Source organism: Amblyomma mixtum, chromosome 7 (genome assembly GCF_055824585.1).
Source record: "Amblyomma mixtum isolate Tamu chromosome 7, ASM5582458v1, whole genome shotgun sequence".
Taxonomy (NCBI): Eukaryota; Metazoa; Arthropoda; class Arachnida; order Ixodida; family Ixodidae; genus Amblyomma; species Amblyomma mixtum.
Window position 1 is genome coordinate 78,807,779 of NC_143018.1, and position 26,432 is coordinate 78,834,210.

Sequence of the window (26,432 nt, forward strand, 5' to 3'; positions counted from 1 at the left end):
TCGCAACCAACTCGCTGGACTTGTAATCCACTTATTTAGACCCAGTCAGGAAGGTTCAGTTCGTCAGGAAGGTTCGAAGTCCACCCAAGATAGAAAGCGCGTATATGCATCTATAAGTGCATTTAAATCATAGAAAAGTCACGCCTGCGGTAAATCAGGACGTTCTACGTCCGCCGCTTATGAACGTGGGTGGCGCTGATGAACACTCTCAAGGTTAGGTTACTTGTAAACATAAATACCCCCGAAAGCAGAAGGTTTGACAGCCGCCGCCGTAGCTCAGAGGTAGAGCACCGGACGCGTAATTCGGAGGTCGTGGGTTCGGATCCCACCGGCGGCATGTGGTTGTTTTTTCTTCTGTCTTTCTAATCACTTAGCTTTAAGCGATGACATATTAAGTAATATTCTAAATTGATCAACACCACAAAATAAATAAATTAAATTAAAAAAAAAGTCCCCTGTGCTTCTTGGTTTCTGTGGCTGTTGGCTTCTGTCATAGAAAAGTTGAAGGTGATTTATAGCACTGTACTTTAATTCACCTTAATTAAACACCGCTATGTAATAGCAGTCTAACTTGATTGAAGCCTCAATCATACAAAGCTTAGTACCTTGTTGTGCGGTGTGTTTCACCATCTTAATTGACCAACAATATCATGTTTGACACAAAGTTAATTATTTAAGTTCGGAAGTATATGGCACAAGCATCCCATATATGAGGTAGGATATGTTCCATATCTGCGAGATTGTTTCCATATAAGGATTTGAAGGTCCCCATATAAAGAAAGAGCATCTATATAAGGACGCAAATACGACTATATATAACAGTATATGGCACTATATAAGGTACCTTATGGCCGTATCTGCCCGTATTTGTGGTCTTATACGCCCATATATAGCAGTATATAGCGGCATATCAGGTTTCCCATGGTCATATCTGGCCGTATATACGAGCATATATGGACCTATTTAACTTTATATGATGCCATATATGAGTATATACAGCCATATATAAAATATATCGGGCCCATATCTGCCATTTTCGTAAGGGCGCTTTCGACAATGTTAAACACGGAAGCATCCTGGCCAACTTGAGTTCTACTGATTGTGGGGCTTGGACCTACGCGTATGTAAGAGATTTCTTGACTAAACGCCAGGCCTTTCTTCAGATTGAGGGCGAGGAATACGGCCCTTACATGATCGGAACACGGGGTACCCCTCAGGGAGCAGTGTTATCACCGCTCCTGTTCAACATTGCTATGATGCGCCTCCCAAGCCAATTGGCCCGGGTGGAAGGCATTCAACACGCGTTATATGCAGATGATATTACAATTTGGACCACTCAGGGGAGACTTGGGGACATGGAGGACCGCCTTCAGCAGGCTGCTTCCATAGTCGATGCGTATGCTAATGACTGTGGTCTCCAACGTGCTCCATCGCAATCAGAGCTTCTGCATGTCAGAGCGAACCCAAAGGATAGGACAGCAATACACATCTCTCTGTCAGGAGGTCCAATTAGAGAGGTGGAGGAGCTCCGTATTCTGGGCCTTTTGATTAACCACAGACTCAGACCGGGCTCCACCATTGTGAAACTCAAGAGAGTAGGCGAACAGGTAGGGCGCATGATCCGCCGCGTTTCCAACAAGCGGGGCGGTCTGCGGGGCAGGGACGCGCTTCGGCTCGTCTATGCCTTCGTGACTAGCCGGATCCTCTACGCCGTGCCATATCTCCGCACTACTAAGCAAGACGAGGCGCGAATAGACGCCATCATCCGCAAGACAACTAAGCGAGCCCTGGATCTCCCGGTGGCTACCTCTAATGCCAAACTCAAGGCATTGGGGGTGCTAAAGTCATACCAGGAGCTGTGGGAGGCCCACCTCGTGAACCAATACACGCGGCTCATGCAGACGGCCCCTGGGCGCTGCCTGCTAAACCGCTTACACATCCAACACGACTGCACTCCAGAGTAGGCGGAGCGTATCCCAGTACTGTGGCGCCATATGCTCTGGGTCTCCCCGCTCCCCCGTAACACGGACACCGACATGCACGTAAACAGGCGACAAGCGCGGGCTCGGGCTCTTGAGAGACAACACGGCTTCCGATCCGGTGTATATTATGTAGACGTAGCAGGGCCATCGCCCACGGGAATTTACACGGTCGCTGTCGTTCACCAGGAAATGCACGTTGATGGAATCGCTTTTCGAGCCCCGAATTCAATGCGAGCCGAGGAAGTAGCGATAGCGCTTGCTGCAGCCCACGCCAATTCGAGAAACATCATTACGGACTCCCGAAAAGCATGTAATCATTACTTGGCAGGGGAGATCTCACCCTTAGCTGCTTGTATTCTAAGACGGACTGCCACTGATTCAACACCCAAAAGAATCATTTGGGCTCCTGGCCACCAGGGCTTACGAGGTAATGAGGCCGCTGACGCGGCTGCCCGAGAGCTTACTCACCGGGCTCCTCATCCCAGCTCTTCTGGCTCGGAGACTAACCAGCCGCTGCTGCGATTCAGAGAAATTATAACGCATTATAGCGACATCCACCGCCTTTTCCCGGCCCCTGCAAAGGGGCTGAGTAAGACGAAGGAGCGAACTTTAAGGCGCCTGCAGACAGGTACTCTACTCTGTCCTGCAATCTTAAAGCATTACGATCCTAACACGGATGGGCGATGCCCGCACTGTGGGGAGACCTGTGATATCTTCCACATGGTGTGGGCATGTACTCAAAATCCCCACCTTCCCCTACCCCTTCCAGAGAGGCATGGGAGACTGCCCTCCTCAACTGCTCCTCGCTTGAGTCCCAACGGGCTCTGGTGAAACGGGCGAGCGACGGGACATTGTCACGCGGTGTCCCGGACTAGGGACGCCGACCATGTAGCGGAGCCACTCTGTGGCTCCCAAACTCTATTTCAGTAATTAAAAGTATTCACCACCACCCATACAAAATTGAAATCAGAGCAGAGCCTTGCGTTATCCAGAAACGATCGGAGGTTACACACGCCAACATACACGCATATTATCCACAATACATAAACGATACGTGCAGTGACAATGGACACGCCTATATAGAGCTCGAGACAACGCCACGCTAATCAGCACCTCTGTGGACTCAGGAAATCCAAAATCCGGTACACGATTGCTAACGAAGACAGCACGAAGTGAATCCTAGAGCGTCAGACAACGCTGATCTGATGAAAGACTGTCATTATTCGCTTGTAATGAATTCCAGTACCTCAGTGGGCTGACTTTAACCGCATTCCGGTGTACACTTTCTAACGGAGCTAGCCCGAAGTAAACCCTAGAGTGCCAGACAACCCCGATATGATGGAAGGCGGTCATTCGTCGCTTGTAATGCACTCCATTACCTCTGTGGGCTGAGTTGAACCGAATTCCGGTGTACGGTTGCTAACGGAGCCAGCCTGAAGTGAACCCTAGAGCGCGAGACAACGCCGATCTGATGGACGGCCATTCTTCTCTTGTAACGAACTCCATTACCTCTGTGCGCTGAGTTGAACCAAATTCTGGTGCACGGTTGCTAACGGTGCCAGCAAGGAGTGAACCCTAGAGCGCCAGACAATGCCGATCTAAATAAGGACGTTCATTCTTCAGTTGGTTTGGTTTATTTTGTTTATCGGGTTTAACGTCCCAAAGCGACTAAGGCTATGAGAGACGCCGTAGTGGAGGGCTCCGGAAAATTCGACCACTTGGGGTTCTTTAACGTGCACTGACATCGCACAGTACACGGGCCTCTGGAATTTCTCCTCCAAAGAAATTCAACCGCCGCGGCCGGGATCGAACCCGCGCCTTTCGGGTGGTGGTGGTGAAAACATTTATTCAGAACGGACAGGAGGTGTTTGGATCAGCCCATAAGGGACCGATCCTTACAAACACTAGGTGGAGGTCCCTAGTTTGGGACCCCAGTGGCGGTAGCCGCCGCCCGGCCGCGCCCGACTAAGGCTTGTTGGGCCTGTAAGTCGTGGCAGCCGAGCAGGGTTGCCTCCCAGTCCTCCCGGGTTGGGTTGGGGATGGGGGGAATGGCCGGGTTGGAGGGGCAGGCCCACACCATGTGATAGGTGTCCGAAGACACCGCACTACAGTGCGGGCACTTGCCGCTAAAGGAGGGGTCGAAATGTTTTAGGGCTGCCGGGCACAGCAATGTATTGGTGAAGAGGCGGAGAAGGAGCCGCTCATCGCCTTCTTGAGGCCTTTACATGGGCTAGGGTAAAGGGGATGGCTATATTGATAGTAGGGTGCGATATTTTTGAACGTATAGACCGGATTAAAATCGGGTTCCAGATCAGGTGGGGAGGAGAAAACAGCCCGGTGAGAGAGCGCGCGGCCGGCTACGTCTGCCGCCTCGTTTCCTGCAACCCCTGATGGGCAGGGGCCCATATGAGGTAACGGTGTGCGGGGTCCGTATCCCGTATGCAATTTAGGTATATTTGATAGGCTAGGAAGGGAGTGCTGCCTTGTTCGACGTTCCGACAGGCCCCTCGCGAGTAGGTGATTATGTATTTTGAATTGGAATGTGAGGCCGTGAGAGCAATCGCGACCTCTTCTGGTTGTGTTGCACTGCGGGCTCTGAAAGTGAGGCCGTTAACTGTGTTGCTGTTGTGAACTACCGCGGCCGTGTACCATCCCCCGTGGTGAGGGCCGGAGGCGTCCACGTAGTATACACCTGTTTTGTTGCCATAATATCGGGCTAGCGCATCCGCTCGTGCCAGGCGCCAACCATTATGGTCTTCATGTGACATGTTTGCTCGAAGAGGCCGCACGTGGAGGGAACGTCTCCACAGTTCCGGGATGCGAAACCTGTCTTACATTGGAGGGGTGTCAGAAAGAAGCCAACAGCCACAGAAACCAACGGAGACAGGGGATTTTTTAAAATTTATTTTGTGGTGTTGATCAATTTAGAATAATACTGAATATGTTAGCGCTTAAAGCTAATTGATAAGAAAAGCAGAAGAAAAACAACCACATGCCACCGGTGGGATCCGAACCCACGACCTCCAAATTTCGCTTCCGGTGCTCTACCTCTGAGCTACGGCGACGGCTGTCAAGTCTTCTGCTTTCGGGGGTATGTGGTTGTTTTTTCTTCTGCTTTTCTTATCAATTAGCTTTAAGCGATAACATATTCAGTATTATTCTAAATTGATCAACACCACAAAATAAATTAAAAAAAATCCCCTGTGTCCGTTGGTTTCTGTGGCTGTTGGCTTCTTTCTGATATTTATAATGAGCCCCTCATTTCCCTCCCCTTGTTTGCTTAATTGCTTTGCGAGGGTCTCGGTTCTGGCAGCCATGATGTCATACGAAGCATAAGAGGATTCTCACACAGCTTCCACTCTCGCCGTTAGATGACGTTCTACGTCACACCAGCGGTACCTCACGACGTGCTACGTCCGCCGCTTACGAACTCGGGTGGCGCTGATGAACACTCTCAAGTTAGGTTATTTGTAAACATAAATACCCCCGAAAGCAGAAAACTTGACAGCCGTCGCCGTAGCTCAGAGGTAGAGCACCGGACGCGAAATTCGGAGGTCGTGGGTTCGGATCCCACCGGCGGCATGTGGTTGTTTTTTCTTCTCCTTTTCTTATCAATTAGCTTTAAGCGGTAACATATTCAGTATTATTCTAAATTGATCAACACCACAAAATAAATTTAAAAAAAATCCCCTGTGTCCGTTGGTTTCTGTGGCTGTTGGCTTCTTTCTGATATTTATAACGAGCCCCTCATTTCCCTCCCCTTGTTTGCTTAATTGGAGGGGTGTGTTGGATATGGAGTCGAGCAAGAAGGCGGCGATCCGACTCCGTTAGCGACAAGCGCGTGTACAGGTTTGTAAGGTGCGCCTCCCGGAGCTCCCGGAAAGTATTCACCACCCCAAGAGCCATAAGCCGGCTGTTTGAAGTAGTGATGGGGAGGTCAAGGGCACGTTTAAATATTTTGCGAAGGATGACCTCAAGGGCGTCCTCCTCTTGATTCCGTAGGTGGAGATAAGGAGTCGAATAGAGAATTCGACCGGTTACGAAGGCGTTTGACAGACGCAAGAGATCCTTACTTCGTAACCCTCCGCGTTTGTTGGAAACCCGGCGGACCATGCGGCCCACCTGGTCCCCCACCTTACGGAGTTTGGCCAATGTAGTGTCTGGCCGCCTGTGTTTGTGGATGTAGAGTCCGAGTACCCGTATCTCATCACTTTCGCGTATGGGACTACTCTCAATAGAAAGAGATATTTTAGTTTTGCACTTCTGTGAGGGGCGGGGGTGCACAAATTCCGATTTTTGAGGGGAACATTGAAGACCGCAGCGGCGGGCGTAACGGTCTACTATCGTCGCCGCTGTTTGCAGGCTGGTTTCAATGTTCCCTGTGCTGCCCTGCGTTGCCCAAAGAGTGATGTCATCGGCGTACAGGGCGTGCTGCACGCCGGCGACACCACTCAGCTGCGCCGGCAGGTGCATCATGGCCAGACTGAAGAGCAGCGGGGAAAGTACCGCGCCTTGAGGGGTTCCCCGCGTGCCGAGTAGGTAAGGACCATGCTCTCTATCTTGAATTCGAATGTAGGATTGACGATCCATTAAAAATAGACTTATGTATCGGAATGTGTTGAGGCCAATTTCGGGTGAGTAGCCGAGCACCATAACCAATTAGCCACCGCGGCGGCCATTCTTCGATTGTAATGCAGTCCACCACCTTTGGTCCTAGTGGCACACAAAGAAATGTTTATTGTGTACTTTCACAGCGCCCCCCCCCCCCCCGACACTTGGAAGGGGTTGCTACAAAAACACTGATAAAAACTGCAAGACACAGATAGGTACTGCAGATACACAAATCTGGCCAAGTGGCAAAGAGCTCCGAAACACTATCTTCGACGGATTCAACCCATTCTTGTTGTTGTTGTGACTGAGAGAAGGATGAAGAGGAAATTGCACGGGCCTGCTACTGGCTCGAGCCAAGCCACCACCGCTGCCACGTGCAGATAGAGGAGAGTTAAAAGATCAGTGGAAACAGAAATAGGAAAGAAAAGACGCGCGTCGCAGCAACAACTGCGTCCGCCGGAGCGGACGCTGCTCAAAAAGCAGCGGCCGAAGCCGCGCTCGCCGAAGCGAGAACAGATACTCCAAGACCACTGATCAGCTTTCGGTTTCTGATACAAGATGGTCGATAGCGCATTAGTTGTTTCTGTGAACCATTGCTACTACTGCATCACAGCTTAATTAACCATTGTGCTTAACGCAAAGGAAATTTTTCACTCATCTAGTCCCGCAGGATTTTACATCATATGTCGAAAAAAATTGTTTACACCGGACAACGCCGAGCTGATGAAGGATATTCATTCATCGCTTGTACCCCACTCCTGCCCCTCTGTGGGCTGAGTTTAACAGAGTTCCGGTTCATGACTGCTAACAGAGCAGTCCGTTTTTGAAAATTGAAATTTGGATGGATGGATGGAAACAACTTTATTACACACAAAAAAATTACCGACGATTACGTTACTTCCTAATGCGAAAGTTGAGCGCAGCAAATAAGCTGTTTCACCTTTTCGATAGATTGAGGCAAAGAAATCGAGCAACACATGTATGCGCTATCACAGAATTTTTTTTTTATTTTTCACACGTATTCGCAATTTCGGCTCGGGCGGTGCACATATACAGATCCGCCGCCACCGATCTGGCTCTCTGATTGCCACCGCACAGGGGTTGCATTGGAGGAGGAGCGAAGAAAGGAATTAAGTTCGAGGCGGTGCTTTGACAACCGGAGACTCGCAGGAAGAGGGGGGAGGGGGGCGGCGTGTACACCCAGCGGCAAACGATGGGGGCAGAAGCGCGCGCAGCAAGCGGACAACACGATAAAGGGAGGAGGGAAGAGATAGCAGCGACTGACTGATGCCGCTGACGCCGATAGCGCTGGGTGGATGAAAGGGGGGCGGAGCTGGTTACGAGGCCGACGACGACGCGAAACCCAGGAACGGACGCCAAAGAGCTGCGCTCTAAAAAAAAATCTTCCTGGGTGGTCCCCTACTGGTCCAGGAGTCCACGGGCTAGTGCTTCACGTAAAGCCCGATCCACTAGCCATTTCTGGCCGGCGGGCTGAGCGGTCCGTAAAGCAGCCTTCCAGGAAGAATGAGTGGGACGGGCTGAGCGGTCCGTAAAGCAGCCTTCCAGGAAGAATGAGTGGGATTGGGGATGGGGGATACTGCCTTTGGGGAAGGACATTCCCAAAGGTAATGGAAAAGTGTGGATTTAGGCACGCCTCAGGTGTTACAGTCAGGAGGAAAGGTAAGGGATGAAAGCATGAGAGGCGGTGGGGTGAAATAAAGCAGCCTGTCTGTAATTGCCGCCATGTGGCGCTGGATAAGGGCGACAAGGTACTGTGGGGTGGTGGCAGTGTCATGCGGCTGAATTTGTAAAATGTGGTAATTTGGTGATATGTAGACAGGAGCGAAGGGGCTTCTTGCGCAGGGTTGGGTGCCTGATCCTCCGGGGTCCGGGAGGAGAGTTCTCTGGCCAGCGGATGAACGCGCTCATTACCGGGGATCAAGGCATGCCCAGGGACCCACGACAGAGTAACTGTTCGGTCGAGAGAGGTGGCCGTGGTAAGAATACGGTGCGTTGCCGGAGTCGCCACGCTCTTTAGGTAGTGGCGGTCGTGAAATTTGGTTTTTAGAGCGCAGCTCTTTGGCGTCCGTTCCTGGGTTTCGCGTCGTCGTCGGCGTCGGCGTCGGCCTCGTAACCAGCTCCGCCCCCAATGTCATGCTTTTCAATTGGTCGAAATGCTCGTGACGTCACAGTGCGCGAATTTCAAATGGGGCCAATTGTACTTTGGCTAGTAACCATGCAAGCAATCAAAGGGATCGTATAGTGATGCTGCAACTAAGTTGGACTGAGTTTAGTTAATTGCTTAATTAATCAATTAGCCTAATTAAAATAGAGGAGAATGAAGAGGTCAGAAGAAAAGAAAAGACGCGCGCCGCAGCGACAACAGCGTCCGCGGAAGGAGACGCTGCTGAAAAAAAGATGTTTAGAAAAAATTTATTTACATATGTACACATGCCAAGGTTACAAGATACATTCCCATTAACAAAAACACATGACATTGAGCATGTAAGGTGAGCCAATTAAACAGGTACCGTAAACATTTCTAAGTAACTAACAGGATGGGCAATGTAAAATAAGAATGCACATATACCGATTGACAGAAGAGTGAAAAGTCGATAATTAGTCATTGAAACATTGAAAAGGAGACTTTAGCGCCAGTTTGGCCTAAAAACCAAGACAAGACGACCGTTATTAACAGAAATAAATGGGCATGACCATTGTCGGAGAAACTCTTCCTCACCCAAGAAAAAGAGTTCCTCGGACAAAAAACTAATCAGCTCCCGTCGGAGACGGCCGAGAATTGGCCACACAGCGCGGCGTCGAAAGCCACTAGCGACCGCGGCGCATCGACTGCGCCATAAACTAAAAAGACCTGCAACTATTAACAGGCGAGCAAAACGGCCGCTGGGGAAGCGGCCGCGGGAGACGAAGCACGAAATGCCCTGGCCACGAAATCCCGCATGAACCGCGCGCCAAAAGACACGCGCTACAACACAGGTGACTGTAGCGTGGCGATTAGATTCCGGGAGCGGGCAATTCGGACAGGTACTGGAGCGTAACACACCCCACCGCTCTAACCGGTCACAAGTAGGGAGCACTGCCCAGCCAAGTTTCCAGACAAAGTCACGTAGATGATCTGGGAGAGGTGTCGACGCTAAACGCGCCCACTGAACGCGGCGCATAGGTGAGCGGCGAGACGCCGGCACCACAGGTAACAATAGTGTGCCCATAATGTCCACCACACGGTCTGCAACGATGTTGACAGCAGGTGCTACTGCTCTTACATGCCTGTAAAAGGCCACTGATGAAGCGTAGAAAGCGGTAGGTTGCTCTGACTGGGGTCCATGATTAACAGGGTCCGCCGGATCCAAAAAGCGTAAAGAAGGGCCCAAAAAGTACCGAGCCAGGATTCGCGCCGGAGACGCGTTTCCTAGCAGGATACGCAAAATACTCTTCAATGCTAACAGCGAGGACGTGACGGACAAATTTGGAAAGGCAAACCCTCCTCTCTCCCGTGGTTGTCCAAGAACAGCACGGGCTACAAGTTCGGTTCCGCCTGACCAAAAGAACGAAAAAACTGTAGTCTGCACTCGCCTTATGACACGGAGGGGTGGTTTAACAGTGTAGCAGAGGTACCAGAAGGCACCAAGTATGACGGACTGAACCAGGTAGCGCCTCTCAAGCAGAGGCAACTCGAATGTCTGCGCCCTTCGCACACGAGCTGTAATGTCTTCGACGACCGAAGACCACACACCATTCCATATTCCAGCACAGTCGTAGGTCACACCTAAAATGCGCATCTGCGCGCACCACTGCAAAGGTATTGAAGATGTAATACGAGTCTGGGAAGACCCCACAAAAAAGTAACAACTCTTCGAGTAATTAAGAGCAGCCCCAGACAAGGAGGCGTACTCACGGAAAACATTTAAAGTTTCAAGCAGGCTGCGTTCATCAGCTAAGTACAGAGTGATGTCGTCTGCATAAGCAGTGACGCGTACCGCTTCGCTGCCTGGCAAAGCCAGACCTCTAATAAAGGAGCGGCGATTGACTGCCAAGAGGAAAGGCTCTAATGCTAAGACAAACAAAAGGGGGGAGAGCGGACAACCTTGACGGACGCCGCGGCGAACATCAAATGCGGTACTTTCCCGGCCATCGAGGAACAGAGTGCTTGAAATATCTCTGTACATCTCTTTAATGAGAAGCACGAATGAAGGTGGGAAGCCGAAAGCATCCAGCATCCCGTAAATGTACTCGTGCTCTAAGAAGTCGAACGCCTTTTCCTGATCAAGGGAAACAAGAAGACCCTGTGCGCGCCGTCGTAAAGTATACGCTAGGATGTCTCGCGTTACAGAAGATAAACTGTGTATTTCACGGCCTGGGATGGAGCAAACCTGGTGGCAGGAAATAAGTGACGGGAGGAGAGCTCGTAGACGACGAACGAGTAATTTTGCTAATACTTTGTAATCTGAATTTAGCAGGGTGATAGGGCGCCAATCTGCCGGGCATGTCGACATAGGAGACTTTTTAGGAATAAGGACAATGCGGCCTCTTTTGAATGATTCAGGAAATACGTGCTCAGTAAAGCATATTTTTAATACTTCCGAGAAAATAGGGCCCACAATATCCCAAAATTCTAAATAGAACTCCACAGGAAGGCCGTGTGGACCAGGCGCTGAGCCTCGTTTTATGGAGTCCAACGTCTCCTTGATTTCATCTGTTGTTGGCACAGCCATAAGGCCGTCATGGAGTTCAGTTGAAACCTGCGGCAAGCCTGCTAAAAATGGGGCTGCGGAAACGACATTGCGATCAACTAGAATGACCGACTGAGCAATACCCCTGAAATGGCTAAAAAACGCACTGAAATTCCTGCCACCTGGTTGGGACGTAGCCCCGGCGGAAGATGTAAACGCAGGGGCACCTTGAGTGTACAACAGCTCTTGGCGGGCCAACCGAAGCACTTCAGGATGAGCAGTTGGACTGCGTCGACAACGCCATGCAGCCGCTGTCAAAGAGGAGGCACGTAAAAGACGCTGTAGGCGCTCCGAAAGCTCCTCTTTCCATGCGCACATAAGCAAAGAAGGCGACGGGGTGCGTTGAGCAATACGTAGCTTCGCCGTCACCACACGCACCTCATCTGACACGCGAGCCCTAAGGGCTCGACCAGATGCGGCGCAATGGTGACGCCACTGCTCCTTCAGACGGTCCCAGTCACCAGGCACCGCCCCAACAACCGAAAAACGCAAGACCCGTGTGAGCCCCTCTTTAGTGCTGGCGTCGTGAAGTATGCGTACATCCAACCGCCATGGTCTATGGGGTGATACTGCAGGCGCCGGAACCGTGAGTGATAGAAGAAAAGGGCGGTGGTCTGATATGTGCACCGGCGAGGATGGCAGCGTCAGTACATTAGCTACACAAACTGACCGCGAAAGGCTCGCCGGAACGTACGCCCTGTCTAGTCTACTCGACGATAACCCGCGACGCCAAGTCCACACAAAGACGTTGCCATAGAGGAGCTCATACGCGTCCGTGAGCATGAAATGATTCACTAAGCGGCGCAACTCACGCGCATTCCAGCCTGGCCTACCCCTACCAGGGCCTTGCTCATCGGCGACCGTATCGAGCACGCAGTTGAAATCGCCCAACATCACAACATTACGACCTCCAAGAAAATACACATCTAAATCTTTAAAGAATGCGTTTACCAAATTGGAATGCGCAGGCGCATAAATACAAAGAATTCTCAGGTGAAGTGCGTTAAACGTGCAGTCGAACGCCAACACGCGTCCAAGCGCATCGTAGGTAACATGATGATCGCGCAACAGTGAGCGGTTCAAAACAAGAACGCCAACGCCGCTAGAACGCGTGCTGGCGTACGAAAAGAAGGCATCGACGCCAAACCTACGCTTGAATTTCAACACGTCACTGAGACGAAAAAAATTGGTTTCTTGCAGGCAGACGATATCGCAAAAGATAAGTAAGTACGAAGCCGCGTTCCCTCCACCACCACGCACTTCCCCACTCAGTAAGACGTTGCTCGTTTCATATACGTTGTGTCGAACATCCTAGACAGTTCCCACAATTGACAGGTTAATGACAGAACACGATGGATAGAAATGCAAGAATATAAATATGAAATAGCCTTATTAACCTTTCTAGTTAGACCGCATAAATCAATAAAACCGAGAACGAAATTGGTCGAGTTGGGGAATCGAACCAGGGTCTCCGGAGTGCGATACGAGCACGCTAGCCACTCCGTAATGCCAGCTGAATGGTTTGGAATGAACAAAGGCGCGTCTAGCTAATACGGCGTCTTCGTTCACTCCCATCTTCCCCCTTTCCCTTACGGCGAGGTGCAGGTGTCCACCCAGATATGCGAGAGAGATACATTTCCTTTCCTCAAAAAATAAATTTACCGTCCAGGAAGGCGTACAGCCGAATTGGCGATGGCGTTCTCTGGACTCCCTGGCAGCGTTGCAAGACGCTGTCGCGTTCCACTCTTACAGGCGAAGCTTAACATGTTAACCACACATCAGTAACACACGCAGACAGCCAATGGACGCGTCATTCGCTGGCAGCACTTGATTCATCATTCACAACCACATTCTTGACGTACGCTCCCTTGCCGCACATGCCAAGGACGTACACCACGATCACATTCTGCGCCATTCCTCTGTACTTTGCTTTGCTGAAACCTGGATGGATCCCGAAGAGCCTCTCGAAATCATAGATTTCCTATACTGCTGTGGTGCTCGCAGAGACCACAACAGAGCGGCGGGAGTCGCTGTCTACTTGCGCACAGGTCTCTCTGTAATACCACTCGAAATGTTTGGCACGTCACATGAACTTGGCGAACTGTGCGCCGCAAAGTTGCCCAACGGCTTGCTGGTAGTAGCTGCCTACTTCGCCCCTACCGCACTCACGAAAGACGTCGTGCACTTCCTGCAACTCGCATTAACCGTCCATCGATCCACACCGATGTTAGTAGTGGGAGACTTTAATGTTGACATAAAGACAAACAGCAATTTCCTAACAATTATGCGGGAGAACATCCCGTTCCTCTCGCTCGTAACGCGTCCCACGGCTGTGACAACCTCGCGAGGCACTTGTATAGATCTCGTCTTTGAGAATCAAGCATTGGTGTACCAAGTCGAACATATATCAGTCTATTTCTCCGACCACAAAGCTTCATTCCTGACTGTCAAGAACTGTTAGTGGAATCTTTATTAAAGGAATACGTGTGAAAAATAAAAAAAACTCTGTGATAGCGCATACATGTGTTGCTCGATTTCTTTGCCTCAATCTATCGAAAAGGTGAAACACCTTTCTGCTGCACTCAAATTTCGCATTAGGAAGTAACGTAATCGTCGGTAATTTTTTTTTTGGTAAGGAAATGGCATAGTAGCTGTCTCGCATATACCGATGGACACCTGAACCGCGCCGTAAGGGAATGGATAGAGGAAGGACTGATGGTGGTGGCGAAACACTTTTAATTAAAGGCTTAAAATAATTAGGCAGTGGCTTAGCTCTGGCTAAGCCTGGATATACAAGCGAAAAGCTGCAGTGTGCTCGGTTTGACATCATGGCTGTCGCAGTTGGCACACAATGCACTGGGAGCATTCTAACGATGAAGGCGTTCGGCCGTTCACACACTGCCTGTACGAGGCAGAGGAGACGCGCGTGTAGTGAATACGGTGCTGTCTTGGAAGGTTTCTTTAGAGACATATACTGTGGGGTCCATTCCTTTCAGGTGTACACCAAGATATGAGAGACAGGCATTTCCTTTCCTTAAAACGAATTTTCATTTCATTTTCCTTAAGGCCATTATGGCGCGGTCCGGGTATCCACCGTGATATGACACAGGTGTTTCCTTTCCTTAAAACCAATTTTTTTTTCATTTACCTTCCCTTACTGCCCGGTTCGGGTGTCCACCGAGATATGAGAGTTTCCTGGCGCACTATTTGTCTTTTATTTATTTTTCATTTCTGTCCCGTGTGACGTCACTAGGTTTCGCTCATGCGCAGCTGTGGCAGATCGTGGCTTCGAAGGCTCACGGGAAGCGCGGCTGTGGTGCGGGTAGTGAAGCTTTTCGCTTGAAAACAAAATCATGCAGCAGCACTGCCGGCGGCCTTCAGGTAGCCGGTTGTGGTGTCCAGGCCGTGCCTAGTCGCGCGTCCTCGCGCCGCTCTGCGGGAGATGTGGTGTTCAGTATGCATGTTAGGTCGGGATGAACGGTTACGAGGGAGGACACGTGGTAAGGGATGGGCAGTGAGGTAGGAAGGGGGATAAGGAGGCAAAGCTTAAGGGTGGAGAGAAGTGCTCTACCCAGGCGGGTGCGGGAGAGACGAAGGAGCTGTGTCGTATGATGGGCCTCCATCAGCTCCGTATTGGAGTTGTGGACGCCCACGAACAATAGTCGAACCATCGAGGTAGATGTAGGAAGGGATAGGGCCTACATATACGCCTGGAGAATGAGGCTCTTGACTTAGTCCTCCTCGGTGCGAGAAAGGAAGACATAAGGAAGTGAATAGATGAAGCGGCTCAGAACAATGGCCTGGACCAAGCTGCAGAGGTCGTGTTCGCGCATGCCGTGGTGGTGATTGGCAATGCGGCGTGTGAGGCAGATGGCCTGGTGCCAGCGTTTGCGACTCTAGTGACGAGGGTGGTGTGCTTGCTATTAGACTGAAGAAATAGTCCTAGGATGCGGAGCGTAGAGACAAGGGAAATTGCTGTGCCATCCAGGTAGACGGTGAGAGGAGAAGGCGACATGGGGGCCACCTTCCGAGGTGGAAGGAGCAAAATCTCCGATTTGGACGGGCAGCAGCTCAACGCGATAGCCCGGGTATGGGCCACCACCGCGTCCACCCCCGCCTGGAGAGTAGCCTCCATATCGCCAAGATTAATGTGGTCACCTAGAGGATGATGTCATCGGCGTAGAAAGCATGAGATTGAGCTTGAATAGTGCGGAGAGCACGTGCCAGCGGGAAGGGGTTTATGTTGAAAAGAAGCGGGTAGAACACAGAACCTTGGGTAGTACCCTTGTTGCCAAGGAAGAAAGAAGAAATTTGGCCGTATGAGAATTCTGCAGTGCTGTGGGCGTGAAAAGTGGTCATGTAAGCATGGGCACCGGGTCCAACATAGAGGGAGGAGAGAGCGTCCAAAGTGGCAGTGTGAAGTACATTGTCGATTGTTTTGGTAAGGTCCAGCGCCAGGATAGCTCAAGTGCGTTTTTGTTGAGAGCGGTGTAGGGCATCCTCGAAAAGCCGGAGCATGACATCCTGGGTGGACAACTAGGGACGAAAGCCGAGCATGGAGTCTGGATACATGTCGTTGTCATCCAGATAATTCCTCAGACGGTCCAGGATGGCGTTCTCGAAGAGCTTGCCGAGACAGGTGGCGAGAGAGATGGGCCAGAGGTGGTCTAGGGCAACAGTTTGCCGGGTTTGGGGATGAAGGGACACGTGCATGGGTCCACGAGGAGGGAAGAATGTCGGCCTGCCAATGTGTATTGATAAGGTTATTAAGGGCTTCATGGGAGCGTGTATCTGGGTTTCGGAGTGAATGGATGGATGGAAAAACTTTACTGTTAATAAATTTTAAGTGTTCTTGACCCTTACGGGTCAGTGGGCGCCGTGGTCGATCCTTGGTCCAGGATGCCGCACTTGACGGCTGTCATCGGGGCTCGGCGCACAAAAAATCGTTGCGCTTCCTCGTCCTCGCTGGCCAGTAGTGCTCCCACTGCATCACACTCGGGTCGTTCATTCTTGGCTCTAAGTCTGCCTTAGGGCAGGTCCATGTGACATGCTCTGGTGTAGGTTTACCCTGACACCGTGGACATTCGTCTGCATATTGTGTACGGAAAATCTTGTTTAGTTTGTGCAGGTGTGGGTAGGTACCTGTTTGTAGTTTGCGCCTGCCTACCGCCTCCTCTTTGGTGAGCCTTTTGTGTGGGGCTAGGTAGCGTTTCCGCTGACCCCTGTAATGATCCAGTATATCTGAGTACGTGGGGCCAACTGGGTCAAAGGTGCCTGTGGTGCATAATGTTGAGTGTGCTTGGTTGACGTACCGTCGAGCTAACTTGTCTGCTCCCACGTTGCCCCTCATCTCCTCATGTCTGGGAACAACCACTATACTATGTTTAGGGTTTTTGTGTCTTCTCGTCGTGTGTAGAACATGATTGGCGATGCTGTCGATCCTGCCTCTTGTGTAGTTTCTACATGCTTGTTTGGAGTCCGTCACTATAGTGAGGTTTTGTCCTGTTGCGTTGCCGTTCGATATCGCCAGAGCAATGGCGGCTTCTTCAGCTGCTTCTATGTTTGGGTTGTTTATCGTTGCGCTGGTTATTTCTTGCCCTCCTTCGTCTGTTACAACGGCGATCGTTTTACGTTGGTAACGGTACTTTGCTGCGTCCGTGTAGACTACGTTGGGATTGTCGCTGAGTTCTCTGGTGAGTGCTCGGACTCTGGCTCGTCGTCTTTCATGATGTTTATTGGGATCCATGTGTCCGGGTATTGGTCTTACCCGGATGTTGTTTCTGTCTTCATTATTAATCTGTTCCTGGTCTCTTTGTGTGCCTAGAGGTAGCCGTAATCTCCACAGTAGGTGTCTTCCCGTTCTGGTTTGAGTGAGTCTCTCTAATTGCGCACTACGTTGCGCTTGTCGTAGTTCGTCAAAGTGTTCGATACTCCCAGGGCCATTAGTTTTTCGGTTGGTGTGGACATTGGAAGTTTGAGCGCTGTTTTGTAGGCTTTGCGCTGTATGGCGTCGATTTGTAGTCTCTTGCTTCTTTAGTTCGTGATAGGGAAGGTTGTACGTTACCCTGCTCGTGACGAGGCTGTCTATGAGTCTTAGGGTGTCCTGTTCTCTCATCCCCTTCTTTTTACTGCTGGCTCTTCGCACGATTCTGGCGATTTGCTCTGCTGTATTCTTAACAGAGGCGATGGTTTTGCTACATCGTCCTGTGTTTTGCAGCCACATTCCAAGTACCCTGACTTCCCTTTTCTCAGATATTGTCTCGTTTCCGAGTTTCAGGGTGATTTGGGAGTCGTATTTCATGTACCTTTTTTGATTCTTGCGTATTCTGATTTTTCTGCAGAGCTTTGTTGTGCTTTGTTAGTGATGCGGTCAGTCCCCGGGGCCGAGGTGGTGCGGAGCTTGAGTCGCGCAGCACGACCCTCGCCCAGGGAGATGTAGGCATCAACATCGGGGTTTGCGGAGCACGAGTAGGTGGGAAGAGTAGTAGGAGGGTCGCTGCAGAGGTAGCGGTTCCTGAGGGCCGCCAGGAAGACAGTATCGGAGATTGGGGAGGAGTGAAGGAAGTGGGCGATATCCTTACGCTGGCGGGCTGTGATGTGCGTAGGGTCTAGCAGCACCCTGAGAAGCGACCATGTGTTGCGGATGCCCAGGTTGCCAGCCTTGCGATCGCAGGTCTGGCCCCACTGTTGCCGAAGAAGAGAGGAGGACCTGGAGGAGCAGTGCTCCTCCACGTCCAACGCCAGCTGGGCCAAACGAAGGCGCAGGTGGCGATTGTGTTTCTGGGTTTGCCAGCGCCGCTCGACAGCGTGATAAGCCTCCCAAAGGTGCAGCAGACGGCTGTCTGCCGTAGTGGAGTGTGGTGCTGCAGGTAGTGTGGATGTGGCAGTGCGGACGTCCGCCAATCGCGTGTCATTCCAGGCCGAGAGATCGGTGATATAATCAGAAGAGGATGAGATTACTCTTCACTCGGCGTTAGCTTAAGGAGATGACACCGCTCTCGCATGCAGTTTCGTCATGCATGCGAGTAGTCTGACAGTGTGCCCGAAACGCCTGCGCGGGGTTTTAAGCGTCTAATCAAACGTAGCGAATTGTAATGGCGCTTACGCTTTGTCTATATTTAGAAGAGTTAAACCACTGCCAAATTTTTGAGCGGGAAACCTTTATGAACGCATTTTTTTTCAAATAATGTAAAGTTCCACTTTAACAATTAATATATCCGCACATCACCGGATAGCAGTCTTGAATTTTTTTTCTATTAACACTATTGCTATCGTCCAAAGTGCTTTACATTAGGTTTATATTTAACTCTTCGATGTAATCGACGAAGGCCCTTTGAAAGAAAGATTTTTCCTACGTATAAGAAGAATGGGCCATTACCTTCAGTAGTTCCTCGAGCTTATGTTACAATTTTCCAAATCTCAAAATTTTTGTCTGCGAATCTTAGACATGCTCGCGCTCTCCACAGGCAACGAGATCACGGGCTGCCACCTGCCTGCATGTATTATTGCTTGCCAGGGCACCTGCCTTTTCCCTCGTCTCGGACATGGAGATATTCTGCAGCCATGTCGGGAGTGTTTCGTGCACAGCTGCATTCGCATCCTGAGGTACTTTCTAAAAAAAAATATTCTCTGCCAACACTGGCTCAGTATTCGACTCAACGTGGTTAGCTACTTGAGACTGAAGTATTTACATCGGAGTGCTGAGGAAACGTGTAGATGGAATCCGAACATCCCTTCTAAAACACAAGCAGCGCCATCTACATAATGCGTTCTGCACTTATATTCCGATTTACAGCCACCTTCCCGATATCCGGTATATTTCCTCGTTACATCAGTTAATAAATTTCATAAAAGTGTGCATCACAACATGCGGAACCCGCGACCGCAATGGCCGTCTGAAGGCCATCTGAATGCGCGGTATGGGGTTAGAGGGGTTGTCGTTGCGAATCCCACACATATTTTGGGCTTCATCCAAAAACCAGTGATTTTATCCTCAGGAACACGCCAAGTGATTTCACACCACTTCATACATTCTGCATCCAACGGGTGGTTCCCAAATTGTATGCAAATGTTGGTCTCGGGGGGTGGGGGATCCCATTTATATGACCGCTACACTAGCAAATTAATAACAAATCGAAACAGTAGATATCAGTTGATGCGTTACGCGCCCATTGTCGCGGTGTGACACAGTGTGGTCACATGGTTACAGTTTTGTTCAATTTGAGCTCAATTACAGACAGACGCGCGCTTGAAAAAAAGTAAACAGTAAAAGCTGACGCTCTTAAAGAACATTTGCACGCGCGTCTATCCCAAGCCGCTGCAGTGTGGGGAGCGCAATGGCCGCCGACACCCTGGAGGCGGCGCTGACAAATTCAAAGAGTGACACCACCGTGGAAGCGAGGGGCGCACGCATCGAGGCACCCTAATTACAGCCCAAGGGAGAGACTGAGATCGGCTTCCGCTGAGATTGGAGATTTATGCAGCGGAAACCATCTTGATATTTCCCCATTACTAATTGACCGCCAAAACGGGAGTCCCGGAAACAGGCTGTTGCCTGCAAAGCGTGTGGGGCGTGGAGAATTTATGTGGATTTCTAGAAAACTCCCAAAGAAGAAAGCTCTCCTACGCTATTATATATATACATAGCGTTGTACACATACATAGATATACATAGCCCTAATAGGTGATATCTCTTCCTCACGACAAGTTTCAAGCGTTTAATTAGGCATGTTTCAATAGTTAAGAAAGTTGCATTTACGTGTCTTCCGAAACCGTACGCTCTCTTAACGTAAGCGTCACGCGGGCATCACACGCCTAGCCCACCTCTGGGAGGCTTATCACAGCCTCCTGGAACGCTGGAAAGGCAACAAACACAACAGAACACTTAAAAAACGGCTGGCCGCGCTGGAGACACAAATCCAACAGCATTCTGAGGACTTGTGTAGAACCAACTGGGGATAGATATGCGACGGCATCGCCGGAAACCTGTCCGGCAAACGCGTGTAGCAACTCCTCCAACACCTCATTGACCCCACAAGCACCAAATCGGCAACACAGCACCACTTCACACGTCCAACTCATGCACCTATTGACGATCCCGACACCTTCCTAGACACACTTCAAACCATATACACCTCTCCAGGTGCCCCAACACCTCTACCCTACTACACAGGACAAACAATTCCCATAATGGACAACGACATCACGGAGACGGAAATCAGAGCGGTCCTCCTGATTCTCCGCGCCAACTCAAGACCTGGTGCAGACCAAATCACAAACTCCGTGTTCGGTAATCTGGATGACCATTCGATCACCCACATTACAAAGTACTTCAACCAGTGCTGGAGGGAGGGTAACCTCTCGCAGACCTGGCGCCACTCGAAGGAAATATTCATACCTAAACCAAAGAAACCACTTACACTACAAAACCTTCGCCCGATTTCGCTAACCTCATGCCTCGGGAAGCTCCTCGAGCATGTTGTGTTAGCGAGACTCACAAGTCACATGGCGGACAACAATCTTTAACCGCATAGCATGGAAGGATTCCGCCCAAATCTATCCGCACAGTAGGCCATGCTGCAACTCACACAAAATTTCAACCCGCTTCTTCCAGGTCACACCAAGGCAGTCTTAACTTCGTATCTCTCCAAAGCTTTTGATCGCATTGAGCATCAGGCGAGCCTCAGGTGCGGACATACGTCTACATTAAAGCATTCCTCACTGACCGCACGGCTAAGATACACATCGTACTTTGCGTTCCCCCTCCTACACGCTTCAGAGTATCGGCACCCCTCAAGGGACCGTCCTTTCCCCTTTTTGTTTAACGTTACCCTCATCCCCCTCGCCCGAAAACTGGCAACTATTCCCCACCTCAAGCGCACTCATTATGCCGACGATATCACCGTGTACACCACGCACGGAAGTGACGGCGGCATAGAGAACACCTTACAGGAAGCAGCCACCCTCACCCAAAATTACGTACGGACCAACGGTCTGTCTTACTCCCCAGAGAAGTCCGAACTGCTCCTCATCCGGCATAAGAACAGCCGCTCTCCCCTCTCCCCCATTGCCATTCAACTCAATGGTAGCCAGGTATCTGAGGGTGACACCCTGTGTGTATTGGGACTGCACATCCAGAACGATGGCAAAAACACCACCACCCTCAAGAAACTTAAGCAAGCTGCAGGCGCGATATCGCTCTTCATCTGCAGGGTTTTGGGACATCACAGAGGCATGAAGGAGCGTGACCTATGTCGCCTCATTCATGCATTTGGCCTCAGCCGTGTGTTGTACACTACCCGAGACGTACAACTATCCAAACATGACACGAATGCCGGGCTCCCTCAGAATCAGTATACCGGCCAACGACCCAACCCTCCTCACCATCTCATAGCCCCTTCACCGGGAGCTCCTCATCAAGCAGCTCCCGAGGAATATGCCCCCGTCCCACCATGAGCAGTACCGCTGAGCCCATGCGAAGGCACTCCATCGAGCGTACGGCTCCGAACCGAACGCCGTATGGGTGGACGCTGCCTGCACGGGTGATGAAGCGACAGCAGCTGTGGTGGACTCCTCTTCATCCACCCTCCTCACACTACCTCTCCCTCCAGACACCTCCCCAGAGGCTGCAGAGGAAGCCGCCATTGCACTTGCGATCACCCGCACGGAAGCAAAGTATATTTTAAGTGACTCAAACTGCGATTCTAAATTTTCCTCGAGGCTGAGTTGATATCACTCCATTTCAAATACTGGACTTTCCCGATGCACCCCCGCCCCGCCAAGTGGAGCAGATATGGGTGCCTGCGCACTCCGGGAATCCCGGAAACCAGGCCGCCAACCTTTCAGCCCGAGGTTCTTTAAACCGGGCTCAGGTGGCCTCGGATCGGCGATTCACGAAGGAGCGCATGCACTCATTCAGCGAGCTGACGCAGGCATACAGAGCCTCACACAAGCTCTACCTCCCGCCCCACCTCTCCCTAGATAAGAAACACGCAACACTGTGGGCGCAGACTACAGACACACACTCTACCGTCACCCCTTACCCTAGCCCACTATCATCCCTCTTTCCCCAATCCTGCTTCCACTCTACGCCCAGAACACGCCGCTTCGTGCCTCCACATCCTTTCCCTCTGCCGTATGGACCCTCCCCCGTGGCACCTAGATAACATAAGACCTGGGAGGACTGTGAGACTCTGCGGAGCTCGGAGAACCCGGCCGTGCAGACCATCGCCACCGGTCTGGCTGCAAGTGTTATGGACCTTAGGAACATAAAGACTTGGGTGCAGTGAGGTCGTGCGGGGACCCTTGGGTGTGCCCCGAATTCCTGTTACAATAAAGTTTTCTCTCGAGAGAGAGAGATAGAGAGAGAGCGGCTTTCGTGACAACCGCCCCTTACACGGGCACACAGGACTTCTTCATAGGATTAGAGACTTCAACGGCCTGGGAGAGGAGTGCAGTGGTGAAAAGTGAGACCATCCCGACGAGCAAAAGCACTTCGTGGTACTTAGTGGTACTGTTAAAAAAAGATACGAAGCGCTTCGCAATGGCACCTCTTTTAGGTGACGTTCACTGTACTATTCTATGGCACCTGTTCTTCATTGTCATCTTGCGAGCACAGAGAAGTGAACCCAGGTACGGCCGATAATGCCGACCTGATGAGTGACGTTCTTCGCACACCCATAGTGCACGCCAGTACCTCTGCGGGATATATACAGAAACTGGCATAGAACGATTGCTAACGGCACCTCTTGTAATGACGTTCATTGTACTATTTAATGCTAATATTCATACTCAAACTCAACAAACCACTTACCATCCAAAACCTTCGCCCGATTATCAGGCGATCATGACTGCCCTATCCCCATTGAATGTGAGAGTGCGCATGTATGCCTACATTCAAGCATTCCTCACTGACCGCGTGGCTGATATACACTTCGCCCCTTTGCTTTCCCCCTCCCCCACGCTTCAGAGTATCGGCACCCCTCAAGGACCCGTCCTTTCCCCCTTTCTCTTTAACATTACCCTCATCCCCCTTGCCCGAAAATTGGCAACTATTCCCCACCCGAAGCACACTCTTTATGCCGATGATATCACCCTGTAGACCACTCACGGCAATGAAGGCGACATAGAGAGCACCTTACAGGAAGCAGACATCCTCACCCAAAATTACGCACGGACCATCGGACTATCTTGCTCCCCAGAGAAGTCCGAACTGCTCCTCATCCGTCCTAAGAACCACCGCTGTCCCCGCTCCCCCAATGCTATTGAACTGAATGGTGACCCGGTACCTGAGGTTGGCACCCTCCGTATATTGGGCCTGCAGATCCAGAGAGACGGCAAAAATACCACCATCCTCAAGAAACTCAAGCAGGTTGTAGGCGCGATATCGCACCTCATCCGCAGGGTTTCGGGACATCATAGAGGCATGAAAGAGCGCGACCTATGTCGCCTCATTCATGCCTTTGTCCTCAGCCGTGTGCTGTACACTACCCCATACTTACCACTATCAAAACATGACATAAACGCTTTGGATACTTTGATTCGCAAGGCATTCAAGGAAGCACTTCATCTTCCCCTCAACACGCCCACAGAGAGAATACTAGGCCTGGGCCTCCAGAACACGATCGGGGAACTGGTGGAGACCCACTGGCAGGCCCAACACATCAGGCTCACACAAACCTCCGCAGGTCGGTAGATCCTGGCCCCCCTGGAATCAGAATACCAGCCAACGACCCAGCCCTCCTCGCCATCCTATGACCCCTTCACTGGGAGCTCCTCATCAGGCCGCTTCCGAGGAATGTGCACCCGTCCCACCATGAGCAGTGCTGCAGAGGCCGTGCGAAGGCACTACATCGAGCGTACAGCTCTGAGCCGGACGCCGTATGGGTGGACGCTGCCTGCACGGGTGACGAAGCGACAGCAGTTGTGGTGGACTCTCTTTATCCGCCCTCCTCACTCTACCTCTCCCTGTAGACACCTCCCCAGAGACTGCAGAGGAATCCGCGGTTGCACCACCGCACGGAAGCCCCGTACATTTTAAGTGACTCTAAAACTGCGATTCTAAATTTTGCTCGAGGCCGACTCCATGTCACTCACTGCTTTTAGCATACTGGACTCGCCCGATGGGGGTGTACGGCGCCTATGAGGAGCACAGCGAAACCATGCTCAGAAATCAACTGGAAATACTTAAAAGAACAGCCGCTGGCCGCGCACTACTGCTAAAGATAGTATACCCGGCAAAAAACGAAGGCGAAGACAAGACAGACATTGGCAGCCAAATTAGGAGCATTTTCTTGGTTAAACCAGTGCCCAGAAACATGGACCTGAAGAACCGCGCAGGAAGACGGACGGCGAGATCATTGGAGTTGGACAGGTTCCTAAAGAAGAAACAGATGGTTTTGTATGTGGACGCGTCCATGTACAGAACGAAGCAAAACGCTAGGGCGGTAGCAGTATTGAACGCCAATGGGAAGGTGATTACTTGTGCATCAGTGCGCACAAGGACTGCACAAACACCGGAAGAGATCGCCATAGCTCTAGCCCTGACAGAAGCCAATCGACAGGGACTGATTTACTGGACAGCGACGAATTCTCAAGCTGCAGCGAGGGCATACAGAGATGGAAGGATCGGCCAAAAAGCCGCCAGGATCCTCTTCGAACAAAAACAACACATACATGTATCAAACAACACAAACATTCAACACACTATCATTCGGCTCCCTGACACTGGGGATGAGGGAAATCTCATGGCAGACACAGTTCTCTGAGGGTTCACGAACCGGAGGGCGGGTTTGCCGGTCGAACCCTTCAGCACGCCAGAATCTTACTGGGAGGCAATGAAGGCGTTGTTGGGAGCGCGTAAGAAGTGCTCGGCTCCGGCGGATATCCACAGAAGAGACCAGGCCACCACGCTCAGACGACAACAAACAGACACCTACCCAAGCAGAGCCATGTATCATAAAATGTAGCCGAACAAATACGCGAAAGAGTGCGTGTTGTGCTTGACCACGCCACAACGTACCACGCCACCTGGGGCTGTGAAAAAAGCCCTTTATTACCAAAGATAAATAGCCCCAGCCTAGAGCAGTGGGAGGCCCTCCTGTCTGACTCCGACCCGAGCACACAGCTTATGCTGGTGTCGAGGGCCAAGGCAGTGGCGGAGGCCAACGGGATCCTGGAATAGGGAAGACCGAGCACTGAAGCTCTACATCTATCAATCCCCTATCTATCAATCTACTACTACTACTCAGGTGGCCTCGGATCGGGGATTAACGAAGGAGCGCATGCACTCATTCAGCGAGCTGACGCAGGCCTACAGAGCCTCACGCCAGCGCTACCCCCCGCCCCACTCCTCCCTAGATGACAAACAAGCAACACTCTGGCGCAGACTACAGACACAATCTCTCCCCTCATCCGAACTGCGCACGACGACGGCGATTTTGTATCGATCCCCATTTCGAGATCGGATGCAGCGAGCAGGCTTCGCGCACTTGCGCGGGACATCACGCTTGCCGCGTGGAATTCCGGCCAATTTTGCAATTCCCGTTTACAATCCTTGGACCCAGACCTGAAGCTCCGGCTACCATTAGGCCTACCACGACGAGAAGAAACTTTGCTGTGTCGCCTCTGGCTTGGTGTAGCGTTCACCAATCACTACTCATTCTTAATCGGTATGGCTGATAGTCCTGCATGTTCCATCTGCGGGCAAGACGAGACCATAACCCACATTCTTTGTGACTGCCCTGCCTACACCACCGAAAGGCAGTCTCTCAGCCGTGCGCTGGAGCGCCTAGATACACGCCCTTTCACGGAAATGAAGATTCTCGGCCCCTGGCCGCGGCGGTCGTCGGCGGAGAAGGCCTGCAAGGCACTGCTCCGCTTCTTGAGAACTTCTGGCCTGCACGATAGGCTGTGACTTTAACGAACAGTGACGTTTTATAGTGACTTCAATTTTCTGTTACTCTCCTTTCTCTTTTTTTTTATCCCCTCACCCCCTTCCCCCCGTGTAGGGTAGCAAACCGATTATTATTTCGGTTAACCTCCCTGCCTTTCCTCTTCTATATCCTCCTCCTCCTCCTCCTCTCCCCTC

General features: G+C 51.1%; 2 non-coding genes across 2 annotated transcripts; both read left to right on the forward strand.

Moving 5' to 3' along the window:
- The first annotated feature begins 265 nt into the window (after positions 1–265).
- Positions 266–337, forward strand: TRNAT-CGU (transfer RNA threonine (anticodon CGU)). Its single transcript has one exon. It is a non-coding gene; the product is annotated as a tRNA-Thr (tRNA).
- Positions 338–5,492: 5,155 nt separating this feature from the next.
- TRNAS-CGA (transfer RNA serine (anticodon CGA)) lies at positions 5,493–5,564 on the forward strand. The gene has a single exon. It is a non-coding gene; the product is annotated as a tRNA-Ser (tRNA).
- Positions 5,565–26,432: the final 20,868 nt, after the last annotated feature.